This window comes from Lycium ferocissimum, chromosome 1 (assembly GCF_029784015.1).
Source record: "Lycium ferocissimum isolate CSIRO_LF1 chromosome 1, AGI_CSIRO_Lferr_CH_V1, whole genome shotgun sequence".
Lineage (NCBI taxonomy): Eukaryota > Viridiplantae > Streptophyta > Magnoliopsida > Solanales > Solanaceae > Lycium > Lycium ferocissimum.
Window position 1 is genome coordinate 54,027,298 of NC_081342.1, and position 24,690 is coordinate 54,051,987.

General features: G+C 36.9%; 1 pseudogene; it reads left to right on the forward strand.

The window, feature by feature from the left end:
- Positions 1-19,652: 19,652 nt before the first annotated feature.
- On the forward strand, positions 19,653-24,470 carry LOC132030118 (3-ketoacyl-CoA synthase 20-like; annotated as a pseudogene).
- Positions 24,471-24,690: the final 220 nt, after the last annotated feature.

Genomic DNA, 24,690 nt, shown 5'->3' on the forward strand with positions numbered 1-24,690 from the left:
CCGATTTTTGTGCGATTTTGGTAATCTTTGTATGTGACAGTGATCTTTGAGGTGACACGGTCAACGAGTATTGGATGATGACTCGACCATTTTGGACTTAAAGTGTTGGGACTTTGAAAGGAAAAAGTATGACCTTAACGATCTTTTGGGTCTGATAAGAATGCATTTTTAGGAATGAAGTAGTTGTCTGCAATTTGCGACGGCTGGGCTATTTGTCTTAAAACTCTATTTTGACTTGCTGATAATTCGGACACTGAGCAATACATTCCGCTACATCTTTCTTCATACCATCCCACCAATAAACTTCCTTGAGATCATGGTACATCTTTGTTGAGCACAGGTGAATAGAATAGCGAGAGTGATGTGCTTCCCCCATAACTTTTTCTTTGACGAAGCCCTGCAACATTAGGGACGCACAATCTACCTCTATATCGGAGTACTCCATCTCCTGTAAACACAAAGGGTGTATTTTCCATCACGAGGGTCGTATCTCGGTAATAAACTAAAACGAGGATCCTCGTACGGCGCTCCCTTTATCTCTACTGTAAAAAGATGATACCTTGTTTGTGTCTTGACGGTAGCTCACACGTTACGAATCTAGCAATCGAACTCCAAGGCTAGCTAATTGATGAACTAACTCCTGCATCACCTGAATCTATCAATCGAACTCCGAGGCTAGCTAATTGATGAACTTCACAGACCATTTCTCTTTTCTCTGCAGCGGCATATATGACAAGCTACCCAATAGTTACGACTAAAGGCATCGGCTACTACATTAGCTTTCCCAGATGGTACGGAATATCCATATCATAATCCTTTAGCAACTCTAGCCATCGCCTTTGATGTAAGTTCAAGTCATACCTTGCAAAGATGTCTTTGGAGACTCTATGATCGGTATAGATATCAACATGGACAGTATAGTAGTGCCTCCCATATCTTGAGCATGAATCTTTGCCCAGCTTAAGATCATGGGTTGGATAATTCTTGTCAGGCTTCTTTAGCTGTCTAGAAGCATAAGCGACAACCTTACCATGTTGCATTACCACACAGCCCAATCCAATGCCTGAAGCATCACAATATACCACATAGCCATCTGCTCCCTCTAGAAGAGTCAAAGCGAGTGCGCCGAAGTCCAACATCTTCACGTGCGAAAACTCGGCTGCAGCATCTGCTCAGTTGGAACTTGGGCGAGTTTTACGAGTCAACTTAGTCAATGGGGCTGAAAGAGAGGAAAATCCTTCTACGAACCTTCTATAATATCCTGCCAGGCCTAAGAAGCTACGTATCTCTATTGGTGTCGTGGGCCTTGGCCAATTCTTCACGGCCTCAATCTTTTGGGCATCCACTCTAATGCCTTTCTCTCCGAAATAATGTGACCCAGAAAAGTCACGAGTTCAACGTAACTCACACTTGGAAAACTTGGCATACCACTCTCTACCTCAAAGAATTCCAAGCAACGTTCGTAGATGTTCGCATGATCGACCCTGCGACGGCGAATAAACCGAATATCATCTATAAAACACAATCACGAACAATCTAGGAAGGGTCTAAATACACGATTCATCAAATCCATGAATACGGCTGGGGCATTAGTTAGCCCGAACGACATAACACGGAACTCATAGTGGCTATATCTAGTCCGGAATGCCATCTTCAAAATGTCCTCTTCCTTCACCCTAACCTGGTGGTATCCTGACCTCAAGTCTATCTTCGAGAAGTATTTGGCACCTTACAACTGATTAAATAAATCATCAATCCTCGGGAGCGGATACTTATTCTTTATAGTCACTTTATTTAATTGCCTATAATCAATACACATTCGCTAAGAGCCATCCTTCTTTCTTACAAATAACACTGGTGCTCCCCATGGCGATGTACTAGGCCTAATAAAGCCCATCTCGAGCAAATCTTTCAACCTTCCTTCAATTCTTTCCCTCCGATGCCATCCTATATGGATGAATAGATATTGACTGAGTGTACGGCAATAGATCGATAGTAAAATCAATCTCTCTCTCTCTCCGGGGGAATGCCTGGAAATCCGGAAACACTTGAAACTCATTCACCATAGGAACGGTGAAGAGTCGGCGACTCGCTTGCACATCTCTTGAACTCGAACTAGGTGAAAAATATACCCTTTTCGATCATCTCTTAAGATAGGAAATAAACCTACCCCTAGGCGAAGCAGCATCACCCTTCCACTCTAGGACTGGCTCGCCTGGGAACTGAAATCGAACCATCTTTGCTGTACAATCAACATTAGCATAACAAGAAGCCAACAAGTCCATGCCCATAATAGATCAAAATCAATCATATCTAACTCAATCAAATCTGCTACGGTGTGGCGGTCACAAACTATAACAACACAGCCCCGTTATACTCGCCTAGCTATAACCGGATCACTAACTGGCGTAGACACTTCAAAAGGTTTAATCAACTCGGGCTCTATCCTAAACTTGCCGGCAACAAAGGGCGTAACATATGATAAAGTGGAACCTGGGTCAATCAGTGTATCAATATCATGGGAGGAAACTGATAATATACATGTAACAACATCAGGAGACGTCTCGCGGTCCTGTCTACCAGCCAATGCATACACGCGGTGCTGAGGACTGCTCGAGCTGGATGCTCCACTCCTCCTTCTACCTCGACCTGCTAGCGTCTGAAAAACTTGCCCTGAAGGGCACACTGCAGAAGAAGAACTAGCCACAGCCCCTGTAGGCTGAACCATACCTGTACCAACCCTCATCGGGCACTCCTTCACCCTATAGCCTGACTGACCACAAGCATAGCAACCATCCAACCCCAATCAACACTGCCCAGCATGTAGCCTACCACACTGAGCACACCACGCAAGGGTGGCCTCGCCTGGCCTGACTCTGGTCGGTACGGAGAGCTTGATACCCTGGAACTCTAGCCCACTCCGGAATAAGAAGACCGATCAAACCTCGGACCTGAAAACCACGGAGATGCACTCCCTACTGAATGGAAAGGATATCGGGGATATTGCTGTCTCTGTCCTCCCCTAGACTCACCCCCAATATCTAAATATCTGGCCCTCTTGCCATGGCCCCGGTCATGGTTTGTCCTTCGCTGACGCTTGTGGTCTTCCAAATTTTGTGCATATGCCTGTATACGGGAGATATCCATGTCTGGCTGTAATGCGGTAGTCGTACAAGCATCTATCAAATGTGGCCCTAGACCAGCCACAAAGCGATGAACTCTGTCCTCCATCTCAGCCACCATGGTTGGGGCATATCTAGCCATAGAATCAAAATATACACAGTACTCCTAGACACTCATCTTTGCCCTGCTCAATTCGAAGAAATCTATCTGCTCAGGCTCGCCTGACCTCAGGAGGTAGATAATGGCGAATAAAAGCATCTAAGAACTCTCTCCACACAGTTGGAGGGGCATTCTCTCCCCTAGATAGCTCCCAAGTCTGATACCACTGTACTGCAATATCATGAAACCTGTACGAAGCCAACTCTACAGACTCGACCTCATCCGCGTGCATAACCCTCAAGGTCCTCTTCATACCATCAATGAAATCCTGCGGGTCCATATTTTGCTTTATCATTGAGAACTCTGGAGGACCTAACCCAAGAAAGGTCTTAACCCTCGAACTACAAGTCCTATCTGCCTGGTCAATACCAACTCCACGCCGAGCCGAGGCACGGGCGGCTACTAATACGGTCATGACACCAAAGATCCCGCACATCCTAGCCCGGTGCCCGGCAAGAACCGGGGACAGTGCCGAGGCGGGGTATGCGATGTCTCGACGGCCTCGCACTGCGAATCTCATCCGAGCCCTCGTACACCGCCGGCGCGGCTGGGTGGCCTCACTTGTCGCTCTCTTGCCCTTTTGGGCAGTTGTAGCTTTCTTGCGGGGCATTGCTGAAATCATAACAATTCATCAGAAGCGAACGCTTAACACATGGCTCTATCGCACAATATAAGAGAAAAGGAATGACATCATCCTAAATGTCATGTAGCCTCCTGTTTATAAGCATGGTGCACAACACGCCCATAAACAAGACTCTACTAGACACGGTTTGTAGACAACCCTAGGACAGAACTGCTCTGATACCACTTCTGTCACGACCCAATCCGATGAGTCGTGACGAGTGTCTGACCTCTAGAGACCAAACACCCCTATACTCATATCTGAATCTTACTGAACATCAAGGGCCCATACATGACTTAAACTGATCTCATAAATAGGTGACATCATGAACACTGAACAATCGTATATACATAAACATCGAAAGAACACCGGTGCAAGCCAGCTAGGCTTCTACATATACTGTACACAAAAGAATAGAAGCCGACAAGGCTACATCATCTGACTAATAAAAATAACTGTCTACAGACCTCTACTGGAATAAAAGCCGTAGAAGGATGGGACAGGGCCCCTTCATACCCATATGCATATACATCTCAAAAGGGGCATATCAAAAGCGGCGCGGTACCTCCGGTTCGATGGAGAGCAACGACCCCGCTTGGATAGAAGTCCTACTAAGCTGGACCACCTATCGGCCTATCTGAACCTGCAGGCATGAATGCAGCCCCCCGAACAATGGGGAGTCAGTACGGATAATGTACTGAGTATGTAAGGCATAAGAATAACATATATATATATACAAGAATCATGAATAAGATCTGAACTCATAAGCTGAAATGACTATCTGCATGTACTTGTATGAACTAGTATCTGTCTGTATCTGCATAAATCTATGTAACTAACAATGCCACTGTGGGCGCATAATATGCATGCTCATGCCTATCAATGAAGATCATACATCTATATATATGTGCGTGTATAACGCCTGTTTCTCTTCTTATATCATATCGGCCTCTCTGCGGCCATCATCATATACATTGCTGCGGTACGTGCAGCCTGATTCTCATATCATCATCATGGTGGTAATGTGTGTATAACGCCTATCTCTTTTTTCATACTCCACATATATCTAATACTCGCGTATATAACGCCTTCTGGCCACGGGTCAATGTACAGAAGTATATAATGAATGTAATGCATGAGTAAACTGTATACATAGAACTGGCTACATAAGACTGGACCCATGAACAGAAGGAACACTCATAAACGAGGCACATGAACATCAAAGATTGAAGTACTTTTAATGCTTCTAAGAGTAGAGTAATATGGAAGCTCTCTTACTCGCTTGTTAGCTCATATCATAGAATCTTGCCAAAGGAAAGAAAGGATAGCCTTAACATATCTTGAAGTATATCCAATCGTCCAACTTCTATCTCTCGAACTTGCAAGTCTACAATTAAGATAGCATAGGCCTTAATTAGGCTATTTGCCTCGCTTACTAACCATCTTTAAATACATATGGAGCTTAACGAATTATGGAAAACATTTTTCTTGTAAGCTCAACAACCCTTCGACTTCCCATTCAATCAAACATCAACCACAATACCCACAACACAATGACAACACATACATATATATCAAAATATATACTCAAGTTTAGCCCTAATCATCTCTTAAAATAGCCTCAATTCACTACCTTGCCCTTCATCAACTTACCAGTTCCACAAATACCTTCTCTTTACTTAAAATCACTAAAACTCTTGATAATAAACTCAAATACAAGGGTAGAAATCATTTACATACTTGAGAGGTCTAAGATTCCAAAGATCAACTTCAAATCCAACCCCCTAAGCTTCACAGCTTGAAGAAACCCTAGGAACAACCTTCTTCTTGACAAGCACGAGTTCACGGGCTCGGATCTTACCAAATCTCTACTAATAATGATGGAAAATATTGGGAGGGAAAATATTAGGGTTTTTCTGATTTGTAATGGATGAAGATAAGAAATAAGGTCATGAACCACATATTTATACTTGGAAGCCAAAAAGCTACAGCGTTCGGTTCGACGAGCGGGTCGACTACCCGTCGACGTGGCGACGGTCCGTCGACTTGATCCATCGACCTGCACCTGCAGATTTCCAACTGTGGAACCCTGTCGATGCCGCACAACAACGGCCCGTCGATGATGACTGGTGTCTGCAGATTTTCTCAGGTTCAGCTTAGATCATGTCGATTCGATTTGCTCAACTTCTAACTCTGTAAACTGCCAGGAATACCTGTTGGTACCTTTGTATACGAGGTAGGACGCTTTCTACCCCTAACTCGGGCTCGGGTCTCTATTCTAAAGGCATACCCGGCTAGGAAACCATAGGTTCTATTACGACGCAAACGAGAGGTGTAACACTATTCATGTTTGAAGCAAAACAGATGTCTTTATATGCGTAAATAAAAAATAGGCATGGCAAAGCAGAGTATATAGCACGTAGCATGTAAACAATATATACCATGTAATCAATATATCAATAAAAGTATACTATCGTTTGAAGGATACAGGTACCGTTAAGAGGATTCGTTTGCCCTAATATATATAACATTGATAAATATCGAATAGGGATACATAATAGGAGAACGGGGTATACAAAATATTAGTCCTGCTCAGGGGTACAACTCCTAAACTAAAAAGTAAAAATCCAAACCCAAGGGCAAATGGTTCATATAACGGCATGTACATCCTTTAATTTTTCACATAGTTGGATGCGGGCGGTCTCCCTGTCCGATTCGAGTAGGTACGAGATACCCAAATGCGGTCTATGGTCCGTATGCGCTATACCAGTAGGGATTTGGCTTCGCTCTACACTAGTTATTCTAGAGTGAGTTTTCAAGCAAATGACACTGGTTACCTGAGCGGACAAGCTGGGGGTGGGCTCTCTAAGAACGTGGGTTTACCGCATGCCTACTCGACCTTAGAGACCTCCAAAGAAACATAGCAAAGGGTTTTTTAGTGAAGGCATGACCGCAGCTCATCCCGCATCGTCACCCTTTGAAACAAGGTGTAAAATAAAATGCCAGGAGTGGCGGAGTATGCATGCATGAATGACAGTTATATTTTGCGAAAATTTAAACACATAAACAATTTATATCACTTAAACAATTTATACCATACAAACACACAAATTATTGAAACCCTTATGGTTAGAACCTTAAATTATCTCCAGCAGAGTCGCCATCTATCCTAGCGGTTCGATATTTTTTCCGATTTGAATTTGCACTTGCATCATTTAAAAAAGAAAGTGTCCCGGGGAAGTACGGTTGTCAATCGTACCAGGAAAAAGAAAATATATACCTCTACGTAATGGTACTCTAAATGGATAATGTTTTAGAGTCGCCACCTAATTTTTAGGAAATTAGGAAAATCAATTCGAAAAGGGTTCATTTAAAACGGTTAAATTTTAAAAGAAACTTAATCTAACCAAAGTATGGGTAAGGGTTCTGGTGATCCCCCGGGGAAGGTGTTAGGCACCCCAGTATTAAGGATCCGTAAAATACGGTTGACTTACGGGTTCTAATAGTATGCCTTTGTAGATATAAATTGCTTGTGATAAAAACAGTTTTTGTTTCATATTTTTGCAAACAGAAATTAGTCATTCATGCCAAAAACACTCCTTTTCAAGAAATGAAAAATGGTAGATTTTTGCCCAAAATTGGGTGTTTTTTAAATTTCGGACGAGAACACCTAGGTTAAAACTCGAAGGCGTTAACCAGGTAGAACACTACGTAAGCCTGTAACATCCCGTAAATTCGAGTTAAGTGTGAATGTATTTAAACCAGTAATAAGATGATATTTTAGCTATATTAATCCATTTGAGATGAATTTGGGTGATAAACGGTCATTTTAAAGTCAACCCAAATAGTGAAGTTCGTAAGAGTTCTCAAACTCATCTAAATTTCAGTATGTCCGACTTCTAAGCCAGTTTCGTGAAAATACGTTATGAATTTAGGAAAACTTCCTAAACAAAAATTGTAGGTCTTCGAAATATCTTTCCAACGGTAGGTCGCCCAGCTCCAACGGAGCTATGTACTAGGAGTTATGCTCATTTTACTGAGCATCATTTGTGCAGTGCAAAAATTAGGCGTGCGCGGCGCCCTAGGCGGCGCCCCGGGATAAATTTTCAGCAAACCCAAAATTTTGACTCCGTCAAAATGGATACACTATGTGTGCAGCCCTGGGCGACGCACCAGGCCATTTTACGCCTGAAGCGATTTTTCCCGAATTTTATAAAGGCCTAACTTCGTTATATTCATTCCCACTTCATTTTGCCCGACTTTTTGAGAGGAAACAACCTTAGGGTTTCCCCAAAACATATTAGGTGAGTTCTTTATCAATTCCCATCATTACTCCATCAATCTAGCATCAAATTAACAAGAGTTCATCTTTCAAAAACCCTAGATTCTTGAAACCCAAGAAAGAGAGGAAGAAAGGGACGTTTGGAGACGTTGAGATTCCTTCAATAAGGTATGATCCTTGACTTTTCTGATGTTATTTAAAGGGTTTAGACTAGTGTAGGCTATCCTATGGGATAAGAATCCATGATTGATTCATGAAGTGTTCAAGAACACATTCTAGACATGAAAACCCTAGTTTTTCTATAAAGGGGTAATATGGGTTGAATTAGATTAAAGCTCTAATATTTCTCATCTAAAACCATTGTAGTGTGATTATTGAATCTTGGAAAGTGCATTTGAGCGGGATTTGAGGCATGTCTAGATTTCCAAAAATCTTTCTTGAAGTATGTCTATATTTCAAAATTTGTCTTTTCAAGTATGTCTACTTTTGAAGTACGTTTATGTTGTGAAAGCATGATTTGTATCTGAAAATCCTTTCTTGATTGTTTGTATAAGCTATAACTCTTGTTTGGTGGAAGTTCTTTTGGAATTAAAGATGATTTCTTTTACACAAGGTCATGCGTGTGCAGGGTCAAGCCCGCATCGAACCTTATACGAACTATACTACTTTGTGAAACTCGTTTTTCCCATTATTGGATGATTGAACTATGTGAAACTCATTTTTCCCATTATTGGATGATTGAACTCACTTTTCTAAAGGTTGGACCTTAAACTTATTTTGCTGTTGAATGGATTTCTTGAACTTGAAAATTGAATAAAATATTTGAATAAGATTCTAAATCGGTTATAACTTGAAATGCCTCTATTTTGAGATGATGACTTAAGGAATGAGATTCGGCTCTAAGCCATGATTGATAATTTAGTAATATGCCATGATTTGTGTTTTGTTTGTGTTTGGGCCTGTATGGGCAAGTTGTGCTAGTCCAGAGGACGATTAGCTGTTATAGATCCTAACGTATCGATACGAGTATTGTTGTGTCAGTCCAGAGGACGATTGACCTCCGTTGCTTCCTAGACTGGAGTATCTATTGCTGTGTCAGTCCAGAGGACGATTGACCTCCGTATCTTCCTAGACCGGAGTATCTATTGTTGTGCTAGTCCAGATGACGATTAGCCTCCACTGCTTCCTAGCCCGGAGTATTTATTGCTGTGCTAGTCTATAGGACGATTAGCCTCCGCGGTTTCCTAACCCGAAGTATCGATTGATATGTTGCCTATGAGTGGCTTGTTTTGTACTTTGATTAGCCTGTGAGTGACTTGTGGTGATTTGAATTTGTCAGTGAAATACTTGGCCTGGTAAATGGTAAGGAGTTAAGTTAATATGTCTGTCATTGTTGGATTCTTTGATGACTCTTTAATGTTGCTGACTCACTTTATTCCTGGGTTTGAACTGTTATTTTTATTGATATCATTTTATTGATTTTATTCATTATATCTTGTTTTGTTAACTATTGCCCTTTAGACACTCACTGAGTACGAAGTACTCAGACATATCATTGTTGTTTTTTATGGTATGTTCGGTAATGGAGAAGAGCAGGTTCTTGATACTCAAAACACTTAAGAAGGACTTACTGTTGCTGCTGACTTGGTGAGCCCACATGTTCATTCGTGGGACACCCCTTATCATATTTATTTACTATTCTAGTTTTTCGGGCTGCGTCCCGATGTGTCAGACAAATTACTCTTTTATCTTAGAAGCTCCATAGTACACATTCTTGTGGGTAGTTGTTGTGTTTTGTTTAACTCTTGGGCGTTCGTCACGTTTTGATTAAGTTTTATAATATTACAGACTTCCGCTGATTTAATTCATATATCATGATTTGATTGTATTTATTTTATAAACTGTTGGAGGTGAATATTGAACCTAGCGGGTTCAAGTGTTGTTATTGCATCTTTTAGGTTCTTCCGATGTTGTTCATGACGTCGGATGTCGGTCACGTCTAGGGTGGGTTTTGGGGCGTGACAAAGCCCACTCGAATTTAGAAAAAGGGTTTTTAGAAAAAATGTTTTAAGTATAGAAAATAGTTTTTGAAAATAGTTTTTATAGGCATACTAATATACTCTATAGGTTAGCGATATTTTTAGAACTTTTATCCAATTCTTGGTTTTAATCTTTACAAAAAGTCTCAAAGTTAACTCATTAGCCTTTTTAATAGTCAAAACAGTTCACCCAAAATGATAATCCAAGTTTACAAAATATCTTTTCCAACTCAAGTTTCAAATCAATCATAGTAGTCCTAAAGTTTGCCTATAAGTTCAAAATCATATCAAAGGTATCCAAAATCCTCAAAATCATCCGCAATCCTAAATTTGCCTAAACGGACTTTTTTTAAAATTTGAAAATCAATTTTTAGCAACTCTTAGGCGTGATAATCTCATTCAGGGTTCCAATTTATATACAAGCATACATAATGCATAAATAAATATTTCCGCTCCAAATTATGCTCCAATGCCTTAGTCATTCCATGATGGGGGTTGATTCGATCTAGAAATATTAGTGGGCCTCGAAAGATCCACCAACAAATTGGGGAGGTCGCAAAAGATAGGTGTACAAAACATTAGTAATAGGCCGAGGTCAATTATTTAATTTACAAAGCAAAAAAAAAATGAATTACAATACTTTTAAACCAAGCCCATAAATGTCATACTTAAATAAAAGGACAATTTATGCAAAAGGCCAATAGTTGCTACGAATTAGTAACAAACTCACAAGAACTAAGGTTTTTATTTTTATTTTTATTTTTTATATATCAAAAGCTAACAAGAATGAATAAATCACACTAAACCTATCAACACAATGTCAAAATTCTAACTTAAGCTACTATTTTTCTTATTTTTATCAATTTTAATTAACCTAAAATCACTTAACATTGTCAAAAATAGTAATAAATCCATAGGATACTCACTTAATCATGTAAACAAAGTTAGGCTAGCACATAGTCCTTTTCAACTACACAAGCATCATAAATAACATATAATCATAACTCAAAATGAAATAAGGGATGGAATCTCTTTTTCTTATTTTTATCGATTTCACTAACCTAAAATCACTTAACATTGTCTAAATCAAACTTCTAATTTATTTTCATTTTTTCAAATAGTAATAAATCTATAGGATACTCACTTAATCATGTAGACAAAGTTAGGCTAGCACATAGTCCTTTTCAACTACACAAGCATCACAAACAATATATAATCATAACTTAAAATGAAATAAATGATGTAATTTTTTCTTATTTTTTATCAATTTAACTAACCTAAAATAACTTAACATTGTCTAAATCTAACTTCTAATTTATTTTCATTTTTTCAAATGGTGTCAAATTCACATAATATCCATTTAATCATCAAGCAAGACTAAGCTAGCAAAGAATTATTTTTAACTAACACAAGTATCATAATAAATATGTAATAATAACTAGAAATGAAATAAAGGATATCAATTTAACTAACCTAAAATCACTTAACATTGTCTAAATCAAACTTCTAATTTATTTTCATTTTTTCAAATGGTATCAAATTCACATAATATCCACTTAATCATCAAACAAGACTAGGCTAGCAAAGAATTATTTTTTAACTAACACAAGTATCATAATAAATATATAATCATAACTACAAAATGAAATAAAGGATAGAATGAGAGGTTACCTTTCGATCAAAATGAGGATTGGTTCAATCTACTTCAAGCACCAAACACTTCACAAATCTTTAAACCCCTTTTTCTTTTAACTTTTTTTTTCTCTTTTTCTATATGTATATCTTGTATTTTTATCTTTTGTTGCTAAGCTTTGAATATATAAATCAAACTTTAGCTTTTAGGATGTCAAATTTGAACTCTTTCTTTTTTCGTTTTTCTCTTTTTCTTTTTGTTTTCTCTTTTTCCCAAAAATAGAAAAAGAAGATCCCCCCCCCCCCCCCCCCCACCCCTTTTTTTCTCTAAAAAACGTGACCTCCCAAAAAAAATCCTCTCCAAAAAATATCCCCCTTTCTTAATGTCCATCTCTCTTATTTGTAGGCAAGCCAATTTAGAATTCCATGGACAAAAATAGGCCATGTGGCCATAGCTGCCCCCCCCCCCCCCCCCAAAAAAAAAATCCTTATTCAAAAATAGGCTATTTGGCCGTAATTTTTTCCCCCCAAAAACCTTATTCAAATTTCCAAAATCATCCAACTAAGCATTTAAAATTCTATGAACAAAAATAGGCCACTTGGCCGTACTCCCCCCCCCCCCCAAAATCTTTATTCAAATTTTCAAAATCATCCAACTAAGCATTTAGAGATTTTACGGACAAAAATAGGCCCTTTGGGCCGTAATTTTCCCAAAAAGACCTTATCCAAATAGTACCAACAAAGGTACAAATGGATAAAATCCCCTTCTTATTTTTTATAAAAATGTAGCATAGTTTTTATATAGTTTTAGGTTAATTAGTCTAATATGCCCCTCGTAAAATAATATTTTTGACGAAATAAAAATTATAATACGTCGTTTTAAAATACGAACTTCAAAACGAGCCCAATATTGATATACCTCTGAGCAATATTTAAAAATTTGAAAAAATGCGGTCAAAATGAGCCGTAATTCATACGTCATTTTTAATTAACAATTTTCCTGAGTTAGACAGAGCGGGATATGTATCTTCTTTTCAAATCACGTTTGTGAAAGTAAATAACTCTTAATTTCTTGTAATTGTTAATTTTTATGAAAATAATAATTAAACGTCAATTTTTGCAATTTTCTCGGAATTTTTATATTTTTAATTTTTTTTAAGGGCATCCTTACTCCGTCTTGGACTTGGAAAATTTCAAAATTAAAATACGCGTTTTATGAGGTGAAAATTAGGTGTCAACAAGCCCCTAGCTATCAGACTTTTTCACGGCTGTTTCGACGGCGAACTCGTTGTGGAAATGGAAGTGAGCAGGCAAAATATCTTGCGGCTGAGGTTTGAAGGGATCGGTCCGAGCGCTAACCCCAAGGCTAGCACTGACGTCGGCCGCCGGAGGAGGAGAAGCAGCCGTTTAGGCATTTCTAGAAGAAGATCGGGAGTTCGTTGCCATTTTTTTTGAAGATTTGAAGTTTTCTGATGAAGATTTGTAGATATATATGAAGATTTGAAGATATATATGAAGATTTGAGGGTTTCTAATAAAGATTTGAAGACGAATATGAAGATTTGAAGGAAAGATGAAGATTCAAAGGTTATCGACGAAGGTTTGAAGGAAGGCAAGAATGAGGCTCGAGGAGTAAGTAATCGAATGGTAAATGGTGAAGAGTGAAGGGAATAGGACTATTTATAGGAGGGAGTAATTAATGGCAAAACGCTTCAAATCAAGAACCGAAGGGACAACTAATCAGAAGGTACGCGTGTCTGAAGTCAGACGGATGTGATGTGAAAGGACATTTGTTTTTCCCGCCTATTTTGAAACTTACAAGAGAAGATACCGAGGTTATCATTCCACTTCCTATCACTCCGATAAACTTTGATCCGGGGGACTATCTGTATACGGTAAAAATCGATGTAAAGTGCCACTAAAGGTCGGAGTAAAATATGAACGCCGAGAGATGTGGCGTTGGATTGAGTTTGGACGTTCAGGTAAATTAATGCCCGAGTAGTCAATGACCACAATCAGAGAGACACCAGAAGCCGAAGTGACACCAGAGACCGAAGAGAAGCCATTCAACGCATGAGAGGAATCCGTAACGGGCCGGATTTCTCATCGCCCGTTACACCGTCCGTTACGGGGATAGCAGTGGAGGTGCCGTCTTTAAGTGTTAGGGTTTTATTAGGCTTTAAGGGTTGAAGGGGAGACCCATTCTTGTAACTATAAAAGGGGATGAAACCCTCTTATTTTAGCTCTCTGATTTTTTTTACATTTACACTTACTTTTTTTTACATTTACACTTACTTTGTAACATCTGTCCCAAAAAGCATAAGCTCTCTTTTAATTTGGCTCGGGTTCATAGTTCTACACACCGGACCGGACCAATTTTCCATTGGAGTTATATACGATACAGGCTATCATTCTCTTTATTTGCTATATTCAATTAATTGTTATTTCTTGTTTCATTACGCTAAGAACTAATCAAACCATGTATCCTTTAAACTGCATATAAATTCAATTGTTACCTTTTTTTAAGGGGTAAACAGTGGAAAATCCCTGGCTTGGATTCCAGGCGAATGATCACATGTTCTTGAGGATTTTACTTGTATCATGAAAGATGAGGTATGATTGTGGAAGAAAACCGAAGTTGATTATGGGTTTATGCACTGGTAGTGGACTGTTGATTTGATCAAAATCATGCTATGATTATTGAGATGTTAGTAATGTCAGGCGACTACACTCACGAGGTATATTTAGGACTCCATCAAATACTGGTCTTTGAGCTGCAGTTGAAGAAGCATTCTTCAATTCGAGTGTTCAGTCGAGGCAATATATAGAAGATTCTGCATAATAATACTAGTATGAGGTTTGTTATCGGTGTTTTCAGTTGTACGTCAATTTTGGAGAAACTCCGGACACGATTGAGGATCAACGTCAGTTTAAGTGGCGGAGAATGTAACAACCCAAACCCCCGTTTTGAGCATCCGTACTCTATTTTGCATTTGGATGCTTCAGATAGCTTCGTACCATATTTTTGGACTTAGTAGGATGGTCCGGGTTGAGAGTCGAAGGTCCAGGAAAGTTCTTTAACGCGATCTTATATTTGAAGACTTAAAAGCTAAAGTAAGAAAATCACCCCCTCTTTTTGAACGTCCGCTTGAGTCCGCTTGAAGGGGAGTATAGGAGATACTGAAGTGAAGGACATATCAGTCTTTTAGGGTGTGTTTGTTAAACGAAAAATATTTTTCAGGGAAAATGTATTACAAGAAAATATTTTCTCAGAAAATATGTGATTTTCCTACTCATTTATTGTGCACAAGTTGGAAAATGTTATTTTAAGAGCATGTGCATATATTCAAAGCAAAACGTGGGGGTAAGTGAGATGGGTGGATAGTGCAGGGGTGGGTTGAGGATGCCTTGGCATGATTTTATTGATTCAGAAAATTTTTACCCTCAAATTTTTAAGGAAACCATTTTCCTCCATTTTCTCCTATATTGAGGAAAACATTTTTTAAGATATTTAGTGCAATTCCGAAAAACATTTTTCATCATACCAAACACATCGTTAGAGTGAGGTAATTTTGGTATTTTCTATTGATTGGACCCATGGACATGTGAAGTTGCTAGCAGAGTCCACGTGAGTTAGAAGTGGTTAAACAGAGTTATATACTCATATATATGTACATTTGACATAATCAAGTAGAGACATTCTCTCTTCTCCTATTTTTTCTTCTGTCTGCAATCTTCTATATCTCCTTCTAGTTAAATTCATGCAAATGGAGATTGAGTTTATGATTACAGATTTTATCAGTTTCGTAGAGACCAATTGTTTTACCTCGTAATTTTTTTTTTTTTTTTTTTTTTTTTTTTACTTTTGTCAAGCACATAAAAAGTTTGAGGCTTATTAGGTTAACCGGAGAATGGACATGAAAATTACTCTAAATAGAATATGTATTTTTTACAAACAAAATCAACACCTTTAACTTACTATAGGCTAATGCAAAATTATTTACCTTTCTAAATATTGAGGGAAAAAAAAAAAAACAAAAACTATTAACAGTTTGCTGACAACGATTCCGCCCGCTGATAATATTGGTAAGATACTATCAAGGTTGGTAAGATCCTATACATGGCAAAATCTGTAGACACTAAGTGGACGTATCAAAAGGTAACACGTGGCGATGATGACAGGTCAGATCCGAGTCAGCAAACGAGGGTTCCGGGAAAGCATGCAACTCTCCGGAGAAGTAATTTAGTAACCGCACCGGAGACAGAAACTACATATGGTCCGGAGGAGCATGCCAACTCACCGATCAAATGTCATTCAATGCACAGCTGTTATAGAAGACACTCAAGATTCTTCCGGCCTTTAGTAGCTTTTATTAGTGTTTATTAGCCTCTTAATTACCTTTTATTGTAGCATTAATATTGGTAATTAAGGGGGCATGATTCATGCAACTTGTACCCCATAGTTCAAGTATAAATATAGCTTTTTATTTCATTGTAAGGGGCATCTGAAACATGATACAACAATACAAAGTATTCATATTATTCTTAGCATTCGCTCTTTCTTGCTTAATTTGTTGAAGTTATAGCGATTCACCGCCCGGAAACTCTAGCTCAAAGCTTTTCTAAGGCCCAGGCCACACATCTAGCTTATGCTTTACTTTCAATTGTCTTGTTAATTATTACTTGCTATTTCATAATTTTGGTTATATTGATTCACTTGTTCTTGACCACGAACACAAATTCAACTGTATCGATTTTCCGTGTAAACAACTATCAAGGTATGTGGTAGAAGGGATGAGTCCCGATTAATGGGAGAAGCCACTAGCGCAATTGCTTTAGATCTACCAAATTTAAGTCCCCAATTCTTTTAATATACTCCCTCCGTTTCAATTTATGTGAAGCTTTTCGGAGTACGAGGGTCAAACTTTATAACTTTGACTTTAAATTTTGACATAGATTTTTTAAGCTTGTAAAAATAAAATTTATATATTTAGAAACTACATTAAAAGTACTATAAGTCATAATAATTTATAATTCAAATAATTTAGAAAAAATGTAAGGAAAACGTGGTCAAAGAACCACCTTGAAGACTCCCCAAATAGTAAAGGGTTCACATAAATTGAAACAGAGGGAGTATTATTTACAAGATATTCCAAAAGAAGCGAGAAATCAGAATGGATATTTTGCAATTTCCTTCTTTCAGAAGGAAGCAACTCAAGAATACTTTCTTTTTAGATAGAAAGATTGAACACAGATACCTCTTTGATGTTCTTTGACTCTGTTATGCATAGGAGAGGGATGTCTAGTGTTTTTGTCATCATACTTCTTTCTTTCCATCCGTAAAGGAACTGTTTTTGGACAATTCAGCTTTGTGTTTGGGAGGTAAGGCTATATCCCCCACCTTTGTCCTTGTTTTCTTTTATATTATAAATGGAAGTGCAGTTTCAGCTGAAAAAATACAACATATAAAAATGAACAGTTTGATGACTTCTTTGATAATTACAAACTACTCCCTTCGCTTCAATTTATCTTATTTTTCTTTGATGGGTACTAAAAAAAGTGTATCTTCTCTATTGAGTAAGTTTTTCAATTCCAACGGTTTACATAACAAGGTTAAGACTACAAGATTCTTTAATTTAAGACCATAAGATTTTAAAAAAATTCTTTATTTCTTAAACTTCATGCTCATTCAAACTAAGATACTTAAATTGGAACGGAGGGAATAGTAGAATTTTCTAAAATTGACTATTTCTTATATAATAAAGAGTGGAATAAGTCATTTTTTACTTCAAAATAGACTTGAATTATTCTATGTGCATGAAATTATTTTGGCATCTATTTACTAGTACAAAATTGAGATTATTAGATTAAATTTATAAAAATATTTATCTTAATCATTAATATACTTTCTTATGAAAATAATACTCCCTCTGTTTCAATTTGTTTAAACCCATTTAATTTGGGCACGTCATTTAAGAAAGAGGGAAGACTTTTGAAACTTGTGGTTCAAAATAAGCCTTGAAAATTTGTGTGGCTGTAAATCATTCATAAAGTGAATCTGTTTCCAAATTAAGAAAGAGGTCATTCATTTTGGCACGGACTAAAAAGAAAATAGGTTCAAACAAATTGAAATAGAGGGAGTATCTTTCTTAATAAGTAGAGTTTTCAAATACGTTTACTGATAGGAGCTAGCAGCTAACTAATTGAATGATCAGGATATGTACAAGATGGTTCGTACACTATCATTAAAATAGAAGTTAAATAAAAATATATAAATTTTATTTAAAAAGTTTAATGTCTCTTACAAAGATTTGACTTTATACCACTAATTTTTTATAGGTACTTTGACGCTTAATTAATTACTAGAACCATATAGTCGAGCTCTAGAAATAAGAAATCCCTTCTTGGGAATACATTACGAAGCTAAATTAATAGGATCAGGGATCCCAAGTACCTCATGGTTAAACGTTAAAAAAAAAAAAAAAAAAACAAAACAAAACAAAACAAAACAAAAAAACAAAAAAAAAACAAAAAAAAAAAAGACAACAAGGGTAAGATATAAGCTTAAACAGTTGACTTGGTGTCATTGGTCCTCGTGATATGTGTATCATATTCCAAATTGTTACCATGCTCACCACCGTGTCATAAGCTTAAACAGTTGACTTGGTGTCATTGGTCCTCGTGATATGTGTATCATATTCCAAATTGTTACCATGCTCACCACCGCGTCCGTGAATTCTTTTTTGATTATATTCTTCTTGGGATCTGAAAGCAAAAGGTTATATATCTAAAATTTACCAAGTTAGGTATTCTTGCTTAGGTGGGGTGTTAACAGGCCGGTAAATTATTGGCCCTTTTGTGTTTCATCTGGTGCATAAAACTATAAATGCACTCCAGCTATTGGTCCAACTGTTACTCTTGCAACTTCTAATACTCCCTCTGTCACGATTTATGTGGCAGAATTCGAATTTTGAGAGTTAAATATTTTGATTTTGACCATGTATGCGGACATGAAATCTTTAAGCTTTTTGGGATAAAATTTACTGTACATATTTGAAAACTACATAAAAAGTCTTTATAAGCCACAATAATTAAGTAATTTAAAATGTTTATAAAATATATGAAAATATTACGGTCAAAGAACAAATTGTTTGACTCACGAAATTGGAAAAGTATCACATAAATTAGGACGAAAGGACTAAAATTTATCACCACTTTTCTGAAAATCTTTTGGAACAGAGATAAGATGGTCCAACCAAAAAAAATGGGTACTAAGCCGATAATAAAATAGGAGGTGAGATAATAATTTAATTTTCAAGTGACAAATGGAAAAAAACTAGAGTATTGAATTTATCTGTGACAATATTTAGCTTAATTCTCTTTCATTTAATTTTCTGATGTATATATGAACGATTGGATGGAGTATATTGAACCATTCAGCGAAAATAATAGTTAATCAGATACTCTTTAATTTAGTTAAGATGGTAAATATATGAAAAGACCTGGGAAGAGTATTGTGATAATAATATTTAATATTATGCCTTTAAATTTAATTAAGATTTTGATGGAGATTGATATTGCATACCAAAATTAAAGGGTACTTTCCAAAACTTAATATTTTAATCATAGTTAAGAGGCTTGTTAAATTAATCTAATCTTACCTTTAAAAATTATATTCATTAGACAAGTGTCACTCATCTAAACATATACTTGAGGAAATGGAGAGAAAATGTAATGGAGAGGAGAATTGATCCATCATTTTGCAAACTCACTAGCTATGACTCGACGTCGCTAAATATCACAACACTAGCGTCTAGTGTAAGAATTTGATATAGTAAACTTTTACATGCTGGTAGTTATGAAAAATTTCGAAGTAAAATAAATTCTTGATTCAACTTGGTCATGATATTGCTTGCTAAAACAGTTTCTTTAGCACTGTTAAATAGAGACGTCAGCTCCTTCAATTTTCTCTACAATATCCTTTCACTAGCAATGGCAGAAAATGCTTCTCTCTTCTGTGTTAAAAACATAAAACTTGGATACCATTATCTAATCTCCTATTCAGTTTACCTCTTTGTCATCCCCATAATCCTTTCTTCCATAGGATTTCACCTTCTTACCTTTAACGTCGAAGATGTCAACAACCATATCCCCATACTGAAATCATTGTCTATTATTATTGTTTTTTTGGCTGCACTATACTTAAGGGGTCGTCCAAGAAACGTTTACTTGGTAGATTTTGCATGTTACAAGCCAGATCTGTCTGATATGATGAGCAAACAAGAGTTTCTAGACATAGTTACATCAACATTCGATGAGGACAGCGCGAATTTACAGAAGAAAGTGTTAGAAAGATGCGGATATAGTGACAAGACGTACGTTCCAGAGAGCATCAGAATGCTACCAGCCAAGTTATTGACGTTTAATAATTGTAGGAAGGAAACAGAGAAGGTTATGTTTGGAGCCATAGACGATCTATTGTCGAAAACTGGAGTGAAGGCTTGTGAGATTGGGATAGTGATAGTGAACATTGGCGTTCACAACCCAACACCTTCGTTATCCTCCATGATTGTCAACCATTACAAGCTTGGACTCGATGTGCTTACTTATAATATTAGTGGCATGGGATGTAGCGCTGGACTCATTTCTATTGACCTTGCAAATCGGCTTTTGCAGGTTAGTCAAATGCTTCTTTTTCGTTTTTCCAAAAAAGCTTGTGTAAAAATAAATAAAAACGTACATGTTTGGATTATTGTGATCAGTGCTAAGGGTGTCAAGTGGGCGGGCCGGCCGAACCCGGCCGATAAACACGACCCTGCCGGCCGGCCAGCCCACTAAAAGGTGTAAATTTGGGCTGGGTGGGGTTTTATTAGGAAATTTGGGCGGACAAGGTGGACCGCCCCGACCCACCTGGCGGCCGGGTGATGGCCCACCGGGGCACCGGCCCGGCCCGGCCCACTTCAAATTTTTTTTAAAAAAAAAGATAAGTACTACATTTATTACTAATAATAAGTATTTTAAAAACATTGTCTCCCAATAAAATAGTTGTAGTTATAATTGTGGGATTCTTAAAATTTTGGAAGCAAATATATGAAATATTTATTAATTATTCAAACCATAGTTAGAATCTTACTTTAGTTAATTAAAACTTAACCATTAATTTTAACTCATGTAATGTGTCTCTTATTCAAGTAAGAACTTGGGGAAATCGAGACAATGAAAATGGAGAGGAGTCGGATCCGTTAATATTTAATTGCTACTAAATGAAAACTAAAGGCTCACGAGCCTTTAAATTTCTTTTTTCAAATTTGTATTATAATTTTATTTATAATTTTATTTACAAGAATAATAATGCGTACGTGATCAAAATAGAACTATAAATGTAATTGTGTAAAACTAATCCTACACAACAACAACTCCAAGATAAATTTCTGCAAGGAGGGGCAAACATTGATCAGTGCCCAAAAGCAACAAGACATTATAATAGGCTGACAAAATCAGTGAAATGACAAGCCTACGAAATTGCTGATACGTGAAATAAATCAAATACCCCTTTTAAGTTACTATCTTGTTGTTGGCTTACACAAGTTCAAAAATATTTCAATAGGTTATACAGTATATAATAATATAAACTATTAGTTATATATATAATAATATATTAATAAAATCTTATTAGTTTCAAATATTTTATATATAATAATAATTAAATTTTTTTTAGCCTATTGAAATGTCTCCGCGATGATGAAGAGGTGACAATCTGCACATGACATTAGGACTTAGGATCAGATGAGATAATTAAATTAAGAACTTTGATTTAGTATCAAAACTCATGTGCATTGTTCCCATTTAGTTCCCATTTAGATGAGTAGGAAATTTAGAGAAAGAGGAGAGTAGGGAATTGTGAGATAATGTGGAGAAGAATGAATGATATTTATAGATTGAAAATAGGGCCAACGTATAATTTAAGGAACTTGATGGTTAAAATAAAGTTGACAACAACTAGATTTTAAAGTATCAAACTTAATAAATTTTAGTATTAGAATTTTTTTTTAAAATAATTAAAATTCGGCCCGGCCCACTAACTAAAACCCGACCCGACCCACTAACTAAAACCGGCCGGCCCTTAACGGGCACAGGGGTTAGCCCGAGTGTAGCCCCTATCCGAGGTGGGCCGGGCGGACACCCCTTTCCCTCTCAAGCCCGCCCCCCCCAGCCCGGCCCACTTAACTTACGGCCCGGCCCGGCCCCTACCCGGCCCCTTGTGGCCCACGTTTAAATGGCCCGGCCCGGCCCAGCCCACTTGACACCCTTAATCAGTGCCGACTCAATGAGGAGGCAATTAGGGCAATTGCCTTAGGCCCCGCAATATTAAGGGCCCCAAAATTTATTGTTTTATTTAATTATATTTCAAAAAAATATTATTAATAAAAAGATGTGACATAATTTTTTTTAAATGTGATACAGGGTTTTCAGATAATTAAATCAAATTTCATAACAAGCATGTATATATAAAAATGACTAATTTGATGATGATATTGATAAAAGAATTTTTTTTGTTAAAATTTGTAGTATTTTTTAGATCTGATTATTTTAATTTGAAGTCATTAATTGCTCACTTCAAATTAAATGGACAACTATTACAAATGTATGAAATTATGTTGACATATATTTAATGATAAGCAAATTGATATTATTAGAGTATGTGGATAATATTAAAAAAAATAGCGTTTTTTAAGAAAATATTAAATAAGCCTTTCTATATATAGTTACAGTGGGAGCTAACAGATAATCCATTGAAAAATCAAGATACGTACAAAATTATTAACGGAAAAAATTATTTTATTAAGACTTAAGGCCTCTATGGTTTGGCTTTAGGCCACTAAACTCATTGAGTCACCCTGATTGTGATAGCTTTTATTATTTGTATCCAAGGGAACTAAACTCTCATCAAAGAGGCTAGCAAAGTTTAAACAGATTTAATTTCTGTTTTGAAGATTTGTACTAGTAAGTGTTAGATGAGTAAAAAATCTTTTTCTTCGAAAACATTGTGAAAGCACATTTTTCAAAAAAGAGCTGCTCCAATTTCATTTTTTCAAAGTCTTCTTGAAAAAAGAAATAGTGCATTTTTTGAAAATCTTTTTGCAAGATTTCAAGAAAGAAAAATGACAAACAAATGCATTCCTATCCTTATAAACGAACAGACACACTCTGATCTCTTTCGCTAATTAGCTATTGTACTCTCTAAGTCCGAATTAAAATGATATCATACACGTACGACCTAAAAGTCTAAAACAATGGAAATGTTTGTTGTAAAAAGATAGCTTCTCTCGGGTTGGCATGATACAAAAGAATTACAGTACTTATTTTCAAGTTAATTACATTAATATTTCAAATTATTTTTCTAAAGCGAATTAGATATAGATTCTTCAATTTTTGTTTTGGAAATAATATTTACATTTTTGTCTTAATTTGTATTGGTGTGAAAGAATAAGAGGCATTAATTATATGGTCCAACCAATACTATTTCAATTTTTCTTTAATTTTGTCGAACCTAGCCTTTTTTGAATATATATATATATATATATATATATATACACACACACTAATTCATTTACTATTAAAATTGTTAAAACAGTCGCAAGTGAGTGGCTACGCATTGGTAGTGAGCACAGAAAGCATCAATGCTGGTTACTACCTAGGCAAGGATCGATCAAAGCTTATAGCAAACTGTCTTTTCCGTATGGGGGCAGCTGCCATTCTCCTCTCCAATCGCATCACAGACTATCGCCGTTCAAAATATAAACTCAAGCACGTCGTGCGCACCCACAAAGGAGCTGATGACAGGGCTTTCAAAAGCATATACCAAGAACAAGATGAAGATGGAAATATTGGCATATCACTCTCGAAAACCCTAACAGTTGTAGCAGGAGAAACTTTCAAAGCCAATATAACAACTCTAGGGCCATTGGTGCTTCCTATGTCCGAGAAACTTTTATTTTTCGTATCCTTAATTGCTAGAAAGACGTTTAAAATGAAGAATATTTTCAAGAAGCCATATGTCCCCGACTTCAAGATGGCTTTCGATCATTTCTTCATTCACACGGGAGGAAGAGCAGTGTTGGATGAGATGGAAAAGAATCTTGAGCTCACAGAATGGCATATGGAGCCTTCAAGAATGACACTTTACAGGTTTGGAAACACATCAAGTAGCTCATTGTGGTATGAGTTGGCCTACGCTGAGGCCAAAGGGAGGATAACAAAGGGTGACTGAGCATGGCAAATAGGTTTTGGCTCAGGTTTCAAATGTAATAGTGTTGTTTGGCATGCCCTTAAAACTATTAATCCTGCGAATCTGGAGAAAAATCCCTGGACTGATGAGATTCAGGACTTCCCAGTTCATGTCCCAACAATGATGCCTCTTTCTAGTTGAATGTTTAATTAATTCGTGCAATTATATGCTGAAGGGAAAAGTTAGCTCCCTCGGATTACTATTATGTTCCATAATTCTCTCTTGTTTTATAGGCCTCAACAGAATTGGTGGTCTAAGGCTGACCTTAAAAAGGCTTTAAATTTAATCAATAAAATTTTATATACGTTTATTTGGTTTCTCTTCTTTTTGGTTTGTAATGATGGTGTATAGACCCCTGTACATATATTGACCATACTCGACTACCTGCTATGTTACACCCCGCACTTTTAGTGTTACACCCCGTACCTCGGAGAAGCGCTGGTTAAATTTGAATGTAAGTATGTCGAGTTATGGCTAGGTAAAACAACTTGAGAGTGTGAGGAAAGACGCATTATTAAGTATATTATTTAAGTAAAGGATGAATT